General features: G+C 39.9%; 1 protein-coding gene across 2 annotated transcripts in view; it reads right to left on the bottom strand.

The window, feature by feature from the left end:
- Positions 1 to 17,497, bottom strand: part of LOC126418801 (guided entry of tail-anchored proteins factor 1-like) — a 110,446-nt gene that overhangs the window by 76,065 nt on the left and 16,884 nt on the right. The gene's annotated exons all lie outside the window — the stretch shown is intronic.

The raw sequence follows: 17,497 nt of genomic DNA, 5'->3' as shown, positions 1-17,497 counted from the left end.
GCAGCGTTCTTACCGTGCGACGGCGTCCCTATCCAGGTAATCTGCTAAATGACCCGGTCTCATGCAGACGTTGGTACACAGTAGCAAAGGTCGTATGATGTGGGATACGGCGATTATGATATTGTTGTTGATAAACCTGCTGTGCAGCTCGTCCGTTGTGGTGCGCTACGTAGTACGCACCAACCATATCAGTGTACTCACTCCAGGTGTATCACTCCATTAGTAAACAGAGACAATGCACTACTACACTAGTGGACAGCAATTGCCTACAACTGAAGAGCATAATATGCCCTCTAACAACTGAAGAGCGTAACACGGCTTCCACCGGTTTGAATATAATAATAATGACATTAGGGAAAAATATTTGTTTTTATGTCCCCTACAACCTTCCAGAGTTTGTCGGGTTAAATACTTTTCACCCTGCATATCTGGGAAACCTTTGGAATAGGACACATGTCCGTATGAAGTATTTGCTTCTATATCTTGCAAGGGTTCTATCCTTCTTGAAGCAATCTTCTTAATTGTTTTGGAGGAACCTCACCTTCAACCAGACTGTTCCTATGAAATTACACAGCAACAGATGATGGTAGGTTCACAAACAGGATTTATTATCCCAATTACAAATTGGTTTAATTTCTGATTGGCAGTAACTTCATACAATCGACGAACAACAAGAACAGACTCTCATTATGGTTCTGGGTCAAATTCAGTTCTCCCCAGTTACCAAGTCCCACGATCACAGTACTTCACACTGGATAGAGCTATGAATACTCTAGAGCCCCTGCCTGCTTTGATGTCATGAGCAGCCATCTGGTGCCTCCAGAATATCTCCAAAACAAATCACCATACCAAACTGAACAGGACATAATTTTTTTCATCTATAACTGTTATTACTTAAACATAGTCTTCTGTGGTTCAACACTCAGCCTTATATATATTTCTATGAACACCACAACACAAACCATTTTGCAATCTCAATTCAGCAGTAAGGGTACATATCACCAACTCCCGTTCACCACCATGTGAATTTGCACCCTTACAATCTACATCATGATCCATATTTCACAAGCTACGAGTGAAGGCTACCCTGTACCACTACCAGTCGTTACATTACCTGCTCCATTCACAGATGGAGTGAGGGAAAAATGACTGTCTTTGTGCCTCCGTAAGAGTCCTAAATTCTCGTATCTTATCTTCATGGTCTTTATCCAGCAGTAGGATCATTCTGCAGTCAGCTTCAAATGCAGGTTCTCTTCATTTTCTCAGTAGTGTTCCGTGAAAAGAATGTTACCTTCCCTCCATGGATTACCATTTCAGTTCCTGAAGCATCTCCATCTCCAGAACATTTCATATTGTTCGAACGTACTGCTTCAGTGTCTCCCTTTAACTAGTTCTGGTGTGAATCACAAACACTATAACATTATTCAAGAATAGGTCACACTAGCAAACTATGTGTGGTTTCCTTTACAGATGAGCCACATTTTCCTAGAATTCTCCCAATAAGCCAAAGTTGATCATTTGCCTTTCCTACTACAAGCCTCACATTCCCATTCTATTTCATATCAGTCTGCAACATTACACTCAGATATTTAAACAATGTGACTGTCTCAAGCAGAATACTACTAATGCTGTATCTGACAATTAAGAGTTTGTTTTTCCTACTCAAACACATTAACTTACATTTTTCTACATTTAAACGTAGCTGCCATTCATTAAACCAACTACAAATTTTGCCTAAGCCATTTTGTATCATCCTACCTTCAACATCTTCCCATACCTTGTCCACCAGATTATTTATTTATATAGAAAATAACAGCAGTCCTACCACACTTCTCTGGGGCATGCATAACAATACCATTGTCTCTGATGAACACTCGCCGTCAAGAACAACATACTGTGTTCCATTACTTAAAAAGTCTTTCAGCCACTCATACACCTGGGAACTTATACTGCAGCTCATACCTTCGTTAACAGTATGCACCTGGAGTACCATGTCAAATGCTTTTTGGAAATCTAGAAATATGGAATCTGCCTGTTGCCCTTCGACAGTTCACAGAAAAGGGTAAGCTGAGATCCACATAAGCAATGCTTTCTAAAACCATGTTGATTTGTGAACATCACTTTTTGGTCTCAAGGAAATGTATTATATTCAAACTCAGAATATGTTTTGGAATTCTGCAGCAAACCAATGTCAAGAATATTGGTCTGTAATTTTGTGTGTCTGTTCTTTGATCCTCCGTATATAATCCTGCATTTTTTTGCAGTCACTTGGGACTTCGGGCTGGGTGAGAGATTCACAATAAATGCAAGCTAAGTAAGAGGCCAATGCCATAGAGTACTTTTTATAAAACCAAACTGGGATTCCATCTGGACCTGGTGACTTATTTGTTTCCAACTCTTATGGTTGTTTCTCTACGCCAGTGATACTTATTACCAGGGTTAGGATTTTTAGGTGGGCACTATTTTTCTTAGGGTTGATTAAAACTGTTTTTAAATACAACGCAGCATAACATTTTAATTCTAGTTGTGGAAAGAGGCATTTTTTCACATACATTTTTCTCTTTTTGGGGCCTTTATCCTTTTTCCCCCAAACCGTGCCCATAATCCCCTTTTTTTCTTTTAAGTTTCATTCCAATTTATTCTATAAGGTTTCTAAGCAATATAAAGTATTCAAGTTTCAATTAACATCTCCTCAGGTTGCTGTGTTTGTGCAAATAGTAAGCCTACTTCTTTCAGTATATGCTGTGTGGGAGTTGAAGGCACACCAACAACAATTGGAAATAATTGTGTGTTCAACAAAACTTCTTTCTCTCACTTTACTGCTAAACACTATAAAGTAGCTTGCAATAATGCAATTGACAATGAGTGAATCTGTCCCACCAGAATCAGAAGCCTGCTGTTTGTGAATGAGAGTTTGTTACTGTGAGAGACGTCATCAGTCTGCATGGAGGGGGGGGGGGGGGGCGGTTACTATGATTGGAAGTGGGAATCATTGTGGATGAAACCATAGACTCAATGGAATGATATGTTTTGAGCATTTTAGTTTTCCCCTTAGCAGGAAAGAAAGTTAAGCCCATGTTGTTATAAATGTATGAGCTGCAGAAAGTAAATGCCTGTAAAGTAATGCAATCAGTTATGGAATCCTGCCCAAAAACTCAGGTCTACTGGTATCGAGTTTGAAAAACTTCTTCTTGTGGTTACAGACCACGTTTCATGCACTGTTTCAGCTGTTAACCAATTTAAACCTTTATTTCCTAAGTTGAAGCATGTGACATGCTTGGTTCATCCACTTCACAGGATTTGTGAATCCATAAGGAACAAATATGACATCACAAATCAATTTATCTCTGCCCTGAATAAGATTCTACTGAAAGCTCTGAGTAGTGTTGTTGAGTCTTGTTGTTGCCTACAGGAAAACCACTGGCCTGCCCCTTCCAAATTTCCCGGTCATTACCTGTTGGGGATCTTGGAGTGAGTGTACTGCTATGCTGTGTGAGAATTTTGACAAAACTGGAGAGGTTGTGCTTTCTTTGGATCCAGCCAACGCAGGTACAATTTCCAAGGCACAGCAACTTCTATTCCCAGAGAAAATACATAATTTGCATACAGAACTATATTGTGTCCATAGTTACAAGTACCTAACTGCAGCTATTGAATGATTAGAACAACAAGGTCTGCAAAAGGAAAAACAACGTGATATTTCTACTTCCATGAGGGAGATGAAGAAATAGAGAAAGTATATGAGAATATTGCCCCCCCCCCCCCCCCCCCCTCATGAACCATGGACCTTGCCATTGGTGGGGAGGCTTGTGTGCCTCAGCGATACAGGTAGCCATACCAAAGGTGCAACCACAACAGAGGGGTATCTGTTGAGAGGCTAGACAAACGTGTGGTTAGGAACCAGGTTTTAAACTGTAAGACATTTCCAGGGACAGATGTGGACTCTGACCACAATCTATTGGTTATGAACTGTAGATTAAAACTGAAGAAACTGCAAAAAAGGTAGGAATTTAAGGAGATGGGACCTGGATAAACTGACACAACCAGAGATTGTACAGAGTTTCAGGGAGAGCATTAGGAAATTATTGACAAGAATGGGAGAAAGAAATACAGTAGAAGAAGAATGGGTAGCTTTGAGAGATGAAATAGTGAAGGGAGCAGAGGATCAAGTAGGTAAAAAGACGAGGGATAATAGAAATTCTTGGGTAACAGAAGAGATATTGAATTTAATTGATGAAAGGAGAAAATACGAAAATGCAGTAAATGAAGCAAGCAAAAAGGAAAACAAATGTCTCAAAAATGAGATCAACAGGAAGTGCAAAATGGCTAAGCAGGGATGGCTAGAGGACAAATGTAAAGATGTAGAAGCATATATCACTAGGAGTAAGATAGATACTGCCTACAGGAAAATTAAAGAGACCTATGGAGAAGAGACAACCACTTCCATGAATATCAAGAGCTCAGATGGAAACCCAGTTCTAAGCAAAGAAGGGCAAGCAGAAAGGTCAAAGGAGTATATAGAGGGTCTATACAAGGGCAATGTTCTTCAGGACAATATTATGGAAGAGGATGTAGATGAAGATGAAGTGGGAGATATGATACTATGTGAAGAGTGTGACAGAGTACTGAAAGACCTGAGTCGAAACAAGGCCCCGGGAGTAGACAACATTCCATTAGAGCTACTGATAGCCTTGGGAGAGCCAGCCTTGACAAAACTCTTCCATCTGGTGAGCAAGATGTATGAGACAGGCGAAATACCATCAGACTTCAAGAAGAATATAATAATTCGAATCCCAAAGAAAGCAGGTGTTGACAGATGTGAAAATTACCAAACTATCAGTTTAATAAGCCACAGCTGCAAAATACTAGCATGAATTCTTTACAGACAAATGGAAAAACTGGTAGAAGCCGACCTCGGGGAAGATCAGTTTGGATTCCATAGAAATGTTGGTACACGTGAGGCAATACTGACCCTACGACTGATCTTAGAAAATAGATTAAGGAAAGGCAAACCTATGTTTCTAGAATTTGTAGACTTAGAGAAAGCTTTTGACAATGTTGACTGGAATACTCTCTTTCAAATTCTGAAGGTGGCAGGAGTAAAATACAGGGAGTGAAAGGTTATTTACAATTTTTACATAAACCAGATGGCAGTTATAAGAGTCGAGGGACATGAATGGGAAGGAGTGGTTGGGAAGGGAGTAAGACAGGGTTGTAGCCTCTCCCCGATGTTATTCAATCTGTATATTGAGCAAGCAGTAAAGGAAACAAAAGAAAAATTTGGAGTTGGAATTAAAATACATGAAGAAGAAATAAATATTTGAGGTTCGCCAATGACATTGTAATTCTGTCAGAGACAGCAAAGGACCTGGAAGAGCAGCTGAACGAAATGGACAGTGTGTTGAAAGGAGGATATACGATGAACATCAACAAAAGCAAAACGAGGATAATGGAATGGAGTCGAATTAAATCGGGTGATGCTGAGAGAATTAGATTAGGAAATGAGACACTTAAAGTAGTGAAGGAGTTTTGCTATTTGGGGACCAAAATAACTGATGTTGGTCGAAGTAGAGAAGATATAAAATGTAGACTGGCAATGGCAAGGAAAGCGTTTCTGAAGACGAGAAATTTGTTAATATCGAGTATAGATTTAAGTGTCAGGAAGTTGTTTTTGAAAGTATTTGTATGGAGTGTAGCCATGTATGGAAAAAAAAGTGGACAGTAAATAGTTTAGATAAGAAGAGAATAGAAACTTTTGAAATGTGGTGCTACAGAAGAATGCTGAAGATTGGATGGATAGATCACATAACTAATGAGGAGGTATTGAATAGAATTGGGGAGAAGAGAAATTTGTGGCACAACTTGACTAGCAGAAGGGATCGCTTGGTAGGACATATTCTGAGGCATCAAGGGATCACCAATTTAATACTGGAGGGCAGCGTAGAGGGTAAAAATCATGGAGGGAGACCAAGAGATGAATACACTAAACAGATTCAGAAGGATGTAGGTTGCAGTAGGTACTGGGAGATGAAGAAGCTTGCACAGGATAGAGTAGCATGGAGAGCTGCATCAAACCAGTCTCTGGACTGAAGACCACAACAACAAAACATGAGGATATTGAAAGTGTAATACAGCACATACAAAGAGATGAGAACATAACAATCATGGGGACCTGGAATGCAGTTGTAGGGGAAGGAGTAGAAGAAAGGGTTTACAGGAGAATATGGGCACAAGACACGGAATGAGAGAGGTGAAAGACTAACTGAGTTCTGTAACAAATTTCAGCTAGTAATAGCGAATACTCTGTTCGAGAATCACACGAGGAGGAGGTATACTTAGAAAAGGCAGGGTGATATGGGAAGAATCTAATCTAATCTAATACAGAAGAATTCATGAAGAAAAGGAAAGAGGCAGACAGGATTTTCAGAAGAAAAAAACGAGAATTAGAGAGGAGATGGATTACGGAGTTAGAAGAAGAGTATAATGATCAAGAAGTAAGAAAATTCTACAAGAGAGTTCAGGAACTGAAGAAAGGCTTCCAACCACGTACAGTATTCTGCAGAGATAAAGAAGGAAATTTTATAGGAGGAGAAGAACACGTTCTAGACCGATGGACTGAATATTTCAGTGAGCTGCTGAATGTCACTACAGAAAGAGAAGTTCTGGAAGGAAATGAAACACAGGGTGACTAACCATGGCAGAATGAAAGACCTGTACCTATAACAACAACAAAGAAAGTTAGGAAGGCAATTAAAAGCCTAAGGAATAATAAGGCTCCAGGTAATGACAACATTTCAGCAGTGATGATCAAGGGTGGAGGTGAACATCTAAGAAGATTGGTACATCAACTGATAGTGGAAATATGGGAAAAGGAAGGGATGGCAGACAAGTGAAACATGGGCATTATATGACCGATTCATAAGGACAAAGCAAACTGTGAAAAATTTCGTGGTATTGCTTTAGTCAGCGTGGTGTACAAAGTGTTAGCCAAAGTCATTGCTATGAGACTTGTACCAATTACAGAAGAAGTACTCTGAGACTACCAGTGCAGTTTTCGATGGGGCAGATCAACAACTGACCAGATCTTCATTATAAGGCAAATAAAGGAAAAGTGTTATGAATATAATGTGGATGTACACCAGCTTTTTGTAGACTTTAAAACAGGACTATGATAGTGTTAAAAGGAAATAGTTATATGACACCTTAATGGAGATGGAATTCCAAGTAAACTTATCAGATTGGTACAAATGACCCTCACCACCACAAAATGCCAGGTAAAAGTACAAGGAAAACTTTCTAAAGAATTTGAGGTCAACCAAGGGTTAAGACAGGGTGATGTATTATCCACACTACTCTTCAACATAGTGTTGGAGAAGTGATGCAAAGGATGGAGATTGATAACCGAGGTAGCACTCTGTTTAACTGTATGCACCAAAATCTAGCTTATGCCGATGATGTGTGTATGCTGTCTAGAAGTTTGAAAGAAATGGAAGAAGGATTTGGCAGACTGGAAAAGGAGGCAGAACAGATGGTATTTAGAGTAAACAACACAAAAACACAGTATCTCTTTGCTTCCAAGAAAAATGCTGTTGTTAAAGAGAAATATATTACATTGAACAGAGGCAATTATGAGAGATGTGAGAAGTTCCAATACCTGGGAGGGCTGGTTACAGAGGAGAGCAGAATAAGAGAAGAAATAAAATCTAGGATTGCTGCAGGAAACGGAGCTTACTGGGCCCTGATCATGGTCCTTCAGTCACGTAGCCTGGGCAAAAAATCGAGGGAGATTGTCTACGAACAGTCATAAGACCAGTGGTAACGTATGGCTCAGAAACATGGACAATGACTGTAGCAGAAGAAGAGCTCTTGAGAAGATTGGAGAGGAAAAGATGAAGAAAGATTTTTGGAGCTGTGTATGAGGTGGGGCAATGGAGGATAAGGAGAAACAATGAATTGGAAGAACTGTATAGAAATCCTGAGTTAGTGACTGAAATTAAGTGTAACAGATTGAGATGGCTGGGCCACGTAGAGTGAATGTCAGAGGATCAAGCTGTCAAAAAGGTTTACACAGGAAATCCGTGTGGCAAAAAGAGCAAAGGGAGACCCTGGAAACAACGGCTGGGGGATGTGGAAAATGATTTGAGAAAGATTGGCGTCAGGAGAAGGAGGAAACAAGCAGAAAATCATCACGATTGGGCTGTGATCATCAGAAAGTCCAAGGCTCTACATGGGCTGTAGCGCCAAGGAGTAAGTAAGTAGGTAAGTAAGATATGGGAAGAATTCAGTTAGATTACACCATGGTCAGACAAACCAGATAGTGGATTGTAAGATGTATCCAGGAGCAGATAAAGACTCGAATCACGATGTATTAGTCATGAAGAGTAGGCTGAAGTTTAAGAGATTACTCAGGAAGAATCAATGTGCAAAGAACTGTGATACGGAAATACTTAAGGGATGACGAGATACACTTGGAGTTCTCTAAGGCTATAGATACAGCAATAAGGAGCAGCTCAGTGGGCAGTACAGTTGAAGAGGAGTGCACATCTCTAAAAAGGGCAATCACAGAAGTTGGAAAGAAAACCATAGGTACAAAGAAAGTAACTGTGAAGAAACCATGGGTAACAGAAGAAATAGTTCAGCTGTTCGATGAAAGAAGGAAGTACAAAAGTATCTAGGGAAATACAGAAATATAAGTTGCTGAGGAATGGGATAAAAAGGATGTGCAGGGAAGCTGAGATGAAATGGCTGCACAAAAAATGGGAAGAAATTGAAAAAGAAATGATCATCGGAAGAACTGACTCAGCGTATGGGAAACTTAAAACAACCTTCGGTGAAATTAAAAGCAGTTTGCATTACAAGTGCAACGGGAATTCCACTGATAAATGCAGAGAAGAGAGCATAGGTGAAGGCCTCTATGAGGGGCAAGATTTGTCTGATGTGATAGAGGAAGAAACAGGAGTCAATTTAGAAGAGATAGGGGATGCAGAATTACAATAAGAATTTAAGAGAGCTTTGGAGCATAGATAAGATCAAATAAGGCAGAAGGGATAGATAACATTCCACCAGAATTTCTAAAATCATTTGGGGAATTGGCAACAAAATGACTACTCGTTTTGGTGTGTACAATGTATGATTCTGGGGACATACCACCTGACTTTCGGAAAAATATCATCCACACAATTCCAAATTCTGCAAGAACTGACAAGTGCGAGAATTATCACACAATCAGTTTAACAGCTCATGCATCTAAGTTGCTGACAAGAATAATATACAGAAAATGGAAAAGAAAATTGAGGATGTGTTAGATGACAATCAGTTTGGCTTTAGGAAAGGCAAAGGCACTAGAGAGGCAATTCTGGCGGTGTGGTTGACAATGGAAGCAAGACTGAAGAAAAATCAAGACATGTCGATGGGATTTGTCAGCTTGGAAAAAGCGTTCGACAAGGTAAAATGGTGCAAGATGTTCGAAATTCTGAGAAAAATGGGGGTAAGCTACAGGGAGAGATTGGTAATATACAATATGTACAGAGCCAAGAGGGGATGACCAAGAACGAAGTGCTCAAATTAAAAAGGGTGTAAGACACGGATGTAAACTTTTGCCTCTACTGTTCAATCTCTACATCGAAGAAGCAGTGGTGGAAATGCAAAAAAGGTTCAGAAGTGAAATTAAAATTCAAGGTGAGAGGATATCAATGATACAGTTCACTGGTGACATTGCTATCCTTAGTGAAAGTGAAGATGAACTACATGAATTGCTGAATAGAATGAACAGTCTAATGAATACAGAATATGGACTGTGAATAAATTGAAGAAAGACAAAAGTATGAGCAGTGGCAGAAATGAGAACAGCAAGAAACTTAACATCAGGATTGATGGTCATAAAGTAAATGAAGTTAAGGAATTCTACTATCTAGGCAGCAAAATAATCAAAGATGGATGGAGCAAGGAGGACATCAAAAGCAGACTAGCACTGTCAAAAAATGCATTCCTGGCTAAGAGAAGTCTACTAGTATCTAACATAAGCATTGTATGGTAGTGAAACATGGACTGCGGGAAAAATGGAAATGGAAATTTGTAGTAAGGACTAGGGGACCAAACTGCGGAGGTCATCGGTCCCTAGGCTTACACATTAACTAATCTAACTTAACTTAACTTACACCCATGCCAGAGGAAGGACTCGAACCTCCGACGGAGGGAGCCATGTGAACCGTGAGAAGACGCCTCAGACTGCGCGGGAGAAAAATGGAACAGAAGATAACTGAAGCATTTGAGGTGTGGTGTTACAGATGAATGTTGAAAATCAGGTGGGTTGATAAGGTAAGGAATGACAAGGTTCTGTGCAGAAATGGAGAAGAAAGGAATATGTGGAAAACGCTGACAAAGAGAGGGGACAGGATCTGTTAAGACATCATGGAATGATTTCCATTGTACTAGAGGGCAAAACTGTAGAGGAAGATAGAGATTGGAATACAGCCAGCAAATAAGTGAGGACATAGGAGCTGCAAGTGCTACTCTGTTTGGCACAGGAGAGTAATTCGTGGTGGGCCACATCAAACCCAACAGAAGACTGATGACTCAAAAAAAAAGAGGGAGTTGTTATATGGTTTTGCCAAACACAAACTTGAGTCTTGTCTTCAGGAGGCTAAAGACTTCAAAGAATTTGCCACATGTGCCATTCTGAGTGAATACAAAGTTCACCCCATTGGTTTCTGTGGATGGCAAAAAAAGCTTTAGCATCTACAAAGACATTCTATCTCCTACCAGAAAAAGACTGACTTTCAAAAATGTAGAGATCCTTAATGTACTAAAGTACAACAGCTTCATGTTCTTTCCTTCTTTTGAGGAGTGATAATTTGATGTACTTGCTTGTATTCCAATAAACTAGAATAGAGGAAAGAGAAATCGTTGAATTAGTTGATAACTCGCACTTTTTGTACCTTTTTTACTTTATTTGAGCACCTTTTCCCTTCCTTTTTCCATCTGAAATTTGCACCACTAAATTCTAGTCCATCTTTTTACTACGCCATTCATACATGACTCTGTGCAATTATCAAATGACAGTATGTTTGTACTATTCTCCAGTGTGAACGATTTCTTAAACACAGAATTTAAAACTTCAGCTTTTGTTTTGCTCTTAAATACAGAATTTAAAACTTAACTTTGGCTTTTGTTTTACAATCTTCAACTACCACACAAGACCTGTCAATGAGTGACTGGATGAAAGCCATAGATCCACTGAGGGATTTTACATGGGACAACAATTTTTTCGGGTTCTTGGCCAGATCTTTTGCTAAGGTGTGCTGTGGTAGTTATTTTATGCTTCCTGCATAAATCTTCCCCCCCCCCCCCCCCCAACTGCTTCCTCAGCATTCCCCCCCCCCAACCACAGTGGGTATTTTCCGTCCTTAATCCACTTACTAGGCACATATTTGTCCAGAACACGATTTACAATCTATTTAAACTATGCCTATAATTCCTCCAGATCCATAACACAGGAATTAAATGATTGCAGTTCACTGTCTAAGAGAGATGCTAACAACTGCTTATCTTCTCTTTCTAGCAAAACACCCTCCTAGACTTCTAGGCAGATTTATTAATTTTCATAACCATAGTCACGCTCACTAATCCCCATCTATATAATGATGCCATTCATACGGTCCAGCCTGTTCATGGCTACAAGGTCTAAGGTATGTCCACTAAATATGGGCTGACGAACTAGCTGCTTCAAATGTGTGTTCCTGTCATATCCCTGAATATTGACCATTCCTCCTAGAACATCCTGTAAGAGTTCCTTGACAAAGTCTTCTGACTGACATCCCATAATAATGTATGCTAAGAAAGTTTTCTAACAAACAGAGAGCAGAATGTCGTCCTGAATGGGGAGACTTCAACAGAAACAAGCGCAACATCAGGTGTGCCCCAGTGAAACGTAATAGGTCTGCTGCTTTTTACGATTCACATAAACGATCTGGTTGATGGTATTGACAGTGGCATTAGGCTGTTTGCTGATGATGCTGTAGCCTACAGGAAAGTAGTATCACACGAAAGTTGTGAACAAATCAAAGAGGATTTGTAGAAAATATACGCACCGTGTAATGACTGGCAGTTGTCTCTCAATATTAGTAAGTAAAACCTACTGAATATAACACAGCAAACATCCTCATTAATGTATGAGTACAAAATAAATGCCCAGTCTTTGGAAGCGGTAACATCAATCAAGTAGCTGGGTGTGACTATTTGAAATGAACTCAAATGGAACAATCAGATTACACAAGTAACGGGTAAGGCAAACTCTAGACTGTGGTTCATTGGTATAATCCTGAAGCAATGCAGTCCTACAACAAAGGAAATTGCTTACAATACTTTAGTTCGTCCGGACCAAAGAAGGGCGGCAAGATTCGAGACTGGTATATTTAGCCACCACGAGAGCATTACAAATCTCATAGAAAGTTTGAAGTGGGACACACTTGCAAATAGAGAATGTGCTAAACAGAAGGGGATGCTCACTAAATTCCAAAATCCGATCTTCACCAAGGATGTAGAGCATACATTATTGCTACCAACTTTCATATCACGCAATGGTCATCATTCAATGACAAGGGAAATTAGAGCTTGTACTGAGGTGTTCAGACAGTCATTTTTCCCTTGCACGACCTGCGAGTGGAACAGAGGTGGGGAGGGAGGGGGGAGGTATGACTTTGGCGTGAATAGTGCCCTGTGCCACACACCACTTGGTGGCTAGCAGAATGTAGATGTAGAAATGTGGCAGTTCAAGGGGAGCTACTACTACTGGTCACGTAATTCACCATATGTAGCAACCAAGCATGGGGGTGCAGTGGTAAGCACACTGCACTCACACTTGGGAGGACAATGGTTCAAACCCGTATTCAGTCATCATTATTTAGGTTTTCCATGATTTCCCTACATCGCTTCAGGCAAATGCCGGGATGGTTCCTCTGAAAGGGCATGGCAGACTTCCTTCCCCATCCTTCCCTAATCCAGTGACCTCTCTGTTTGGTCCCCTACCCCAAATCAACCAACCAATCATATGTAGCGGGTGCCACCAGGGCTGTACATTCCATGCTAGGGAAGCATTAACACTTAATAGGGTCATGATATTAACAGGGTGGGACTGATGCAGGATTGGTCACAGGTGTTGCCTGGATCAAGTCTTATATCAAGAAAGACACAGCAAAGAGCAATTACTATTATGAAATACTGTAAGCACTTGTGCATTTAGAAAAGAAATAAATATTTTTTGCAATAGAATCAAACATAAGCTCTGATGGCACCAGTGATAGACAGAATGATGTGTGAGGATAAGATGGTGCACAATACTATTTGAGAATATCAATATTTTTTCTTTTTTTCTATTTCATGTCTGAAAATAATCAAATCTTCACAATTTTTAGTCCAAAACTAGTTACACTGATAATATATTTGATTACTCTCTACAGATCTTCAAAGATGCTTTGGAACAAAGAAGTGGGGTATTCCAAACTAAGCTAATGTCATGGACCTGAGCAGAATCACAAAGGACGAACCTTCTTCCCTTATCTCGCTAGGTTGATCTTCAGCAGCACCACAACTATTTGTAAATAACTGAGCATTCTCCAGATCATTCACAAAAAGATTAATTTCAGTAGACTCATCCTCTTAAAGTGAGTATCAGCTTGGAAGTTCTAAAATAACATATGACAGACAATCTTCTTGATTTTAGTCATTCTGTTACACCAAATGTGTACTCACCTTCACAAAAAAAAGAAAAATAGCCTCCTCTAAAGAGTCTACCTCAATTTCTCAATCATGAGCTGCTCATCACTTTGTTGAAGTTATTTGCTCAAGTGAACTATACAAGGGGGGACCCAAAAATAACCAGAATTTCTTTCTAGAAAGCATATACTTTATTGTTTTCAAATACAACCTTAATCTCCTTCGAAGTACTCTCCATTAACATTAATACACTTGCCCAAACGTTCATTCCAGCGTTCGAAGCACCTTTTAAATTTGTCCTCTTTGATACCTGCAAGCACTTTCATGACATTGCATTTTACATCTTCCACATCCGCAAAATGATTCCCCTCAAGTCTCTTTTCATCCTCGGGAATAGGAAGAAGTCCGAGGGTGCTAAATCCGGCAAATAGGGCGCCGTGGGTCAAGATAGTCGTTGAGGCCAAAAGCTGACAAACGCTGAGAGCTGTGTGCGCGGGAGCATTGTCGTGATGCAGGAACCACACGCCGGAATCCCACAAAGCCAGACGTTTTTGCAACAAACTTCTGCGAAGCCGTTTCATAACCTCCAAATAGAATTGTTGGTTTACTGATTGGTTTTCAGGGACAAATTCAAAGTGTACGATCCTTTTGATGTCAAAAAAACAGATCAACATTGTTTTCACATTTGATTTCACTTGTCGAGCTTTTTTTTGGTCGAGGTGAGCCAAGTGACTTCCATTGTGATGACTGTTGTTTACTTTCTGGATTGTACCCATAGCACCATGACTCGTCACCTGTAACGATTTTGTTGAAAAAATGTGGATCATCTTCGAACACGTCCTTCATTTCGAAACAGGCTTGAATGGACGATCCCTTTGATCTCCGATAAGAAGCTTCGGCACAAATTTTGCTGCCACTCTTCGCATCCCCAAATCAATAGTCAAGATGCGCTGAATTGAGCTCCAGGAAAACCCAGACAAGTTCTCGAGTTGGTCGATTGTCCTGTGTCGATCATCAGTGATGAGATCACGGATTTTGCTGATGTTGTCTTTGCTTCAAGCAGTTGAAGGTCGACGGGAACAGGGGCTGATCTTCAACCACCATTTCTCCCTTTTTAAACTGAGAAAATCATTCATACACTTGCATTTTACTAAGAGCATGGTCTTCGTAGGCTGTCTGAATCATCGTAACAGTTTCTGCTGCGTTCTTGCCGAGCAAGAAACAAAACTCCACTGCTGCACGTTGTTCGTAAGAACTAGCCATTTCCTCGTGTCATGTCTGCACTGTACGCACACTCAAAGAACTGCCAAAGAAACTACACTTCTCACTGTTGGGTGACGCCGCATGGCAGAATAACTCAGCAGAGCTCCTACTACAATCCTCTGGCAGCGCAACCTGCTACTACAAGTACACGATGTGCAGCATTACGATTCCAGTTACTTTTGGGTCCCCCCCTCGTTTATGTTGTGGTTATGAGACGTCAGCTGTGATTTCAACTATTTATCATCACCACTGGCACTAATATCATTACCACTCATTTTAGGAGTGGACGGAGAATTAAATTGGAGCAGTACTCCTGTATCTCCTTCGCAAAGACATATTTGGAAATGTAGCTCAGCATTTCTGTTTTTGAACTGCTACTCTCAATTTTGGTTCCTGTGTTATGTATGAGGCTCCAGACACTATCTTTGACAGCCTTAATACTGCGAGCCTTTACACATGACCCAATTTCTTAGATTTTGTAGAAGATCCTTCGATAAGACATTGGTACGAGAATAGCTGATGTCTTCACACAATACTCTTTTGAAAGCCATACCTATTTCATTCATTGTCCCTCTATCCGTATCCCTATGTTTTCGTTTTACTTCTATTGTGCAGTAGTTGCTGTTTCTTTAGAAGTTTCTTCACAGAGACTGTATTTCATGGACAGCCCCTCAATCACTAACTGTTTCTACTAGGTACACGTCTATCCAGCACTTAGTCAACTATTCTTGCAAAGCCAAAGTTCCTCTGCATCCTCCTGCAGAGAGATAAATATTTCAAGTTCCTTCTTGGGATGTGAAGAGCTAAATGTTTCATGTTCCTTCTTGGGATATGGCACTACTACTTTTTTTAATTACTTTAATCAATATATAAATCTTTCTGCTTGTTTTAGTTGCTCTTTGTATTTTAGTAATCACTGTTGTTGCGTAAGTTTTATGACCACTGATATCAGTTTCAACATGACATCCTGAAAGAGACCATTAATTTTCGTTGCCAATAGATCAACTACATTTCTGTCATGATTGTATTTCCAAACTATCTGTTCTAAACAATAATCAGAAAACTATTTAGTATTGTTTGGCGCAGTGTTTTGGCACAACCACCAATTACTTTGTGTTTTAGCACAACCACCAATTACTTTATAGTAATTACCATTTACTACTAAACTAAATGATCTTGTTAAATTCAAGTTTCTTGCCTATTCTGACAAGGACACCACTTCTACTTCCCATTTCACTATGTTTTCAATAAACTTATAGATTTACCCCAAATACCCTCAATGTTATCAATTTTGTATTTCAGCTGGATTTCTGCACCTAGTATTACATGAGCTCCACTCCTTTTATGAATACTTCAAACTTCATGATTTTGTTCTTGTAGGAAGTACGGTACTCAGGATAGATTAAAATAGATTTACTATCATTCCAACTGATCTATAGTGAGGTGGTCCTCCAGGATGTAGAACATGTCAGAAAAACAATAATACATGACAAATATTTACAACTAAAAGAAATAAGCTAATGTACCTTCCACAGGTCCCAAGTGGAATGATTGTTTCTTTTTTCTTTAACACTACATGAAACGATCATTTTACAACACTCATTTACTACGATCGCATTAATGCACTGAATTTAAAATTAAAAAAAAAAATTATTCATAAGGTAATAACATATAATAGAACTACTACAATACTTATTTAGAATGAACACATTACTGCACTGAAATGGTGAATGGAAAATCTCATATAAAGATGTGAAACAAATACTAACAAAGAGATAGAGGGGCTGGCCAGTACTTACCTCAGCTCAGTACAGCCGATAGTTACACAAAACAGAACAGAAAATTTACATTCCTAGCTTTCAGAACTTTGTTCCTTCATCAGGGAGGGGAGATGGGAAAAAAAGGAAAGAAGAGAAAGTGGATTCAGTTACTCACAACCCAGATTATGAAGCAACAGGGAAAGGTAAACAGGGAGGGTAGCAAGGATGGAGGCATGGCTGTCAGAGGGAAGCCAAAGATATTCTACTAAAAAGTACTGTGCCAGCTTCAAACCAAAGACGATGCATACAGAAGTAAAGAGGTATATAGTATTAAGATAAACACAACTATGTAGGATGAAAAGAAGCGTGAATGGCTAAAGAGGAGAGGGAAAAAGGAGAACACTGAAGAGTAAATGGGAGTGAGGTTGATTAACGTAGGTTCAGTCCAGGGGGATGGCGGGACGAAAGGATGTGTTGGACTGCAAGTTCCCATCTCCGCAGTTCCGAGGGACTTTTGTTGGGTGGGAGAAGCCAAATGGCAGGTTCCTAGGTTCCTAGAATTATGCTGGACGGCATGCTCTGCTACTGGGTATTGAACATCTCCTAGGCGGACAGTTCGTCTGTGCCCGTTCATGCGCTCAGCCAGTTTAGTTGTTGTCATACCGATGTAAAACGCTGTGCAGTGCAGGCATGTCAGCTGATAAATGACGTGTTGTTTCACATGTGGCCCTGCCTTGAATTGTGTATGTTTTACCAGTAGC

Source organism: Schistocerca serialis, chromosome 9, assembly GCF_023864345.2.
Source record: "Schistocerca serialis cubense isolate TAMUIC-IGC-003099 chromosome 9, iqSchSeri2.2, whole genome shotgun sequence".
NCBI lineage: Eukaryota > Metazoa > Arthropoda > Insecta > Orthoptera > Acrididae > Schistocerca > Schistocerca serialis.
The sequence above is the reverse complement of the archived record's forward strand: the minus strand, read 5'-3'. Positions and strand labels throughout refer to the sequence as shown.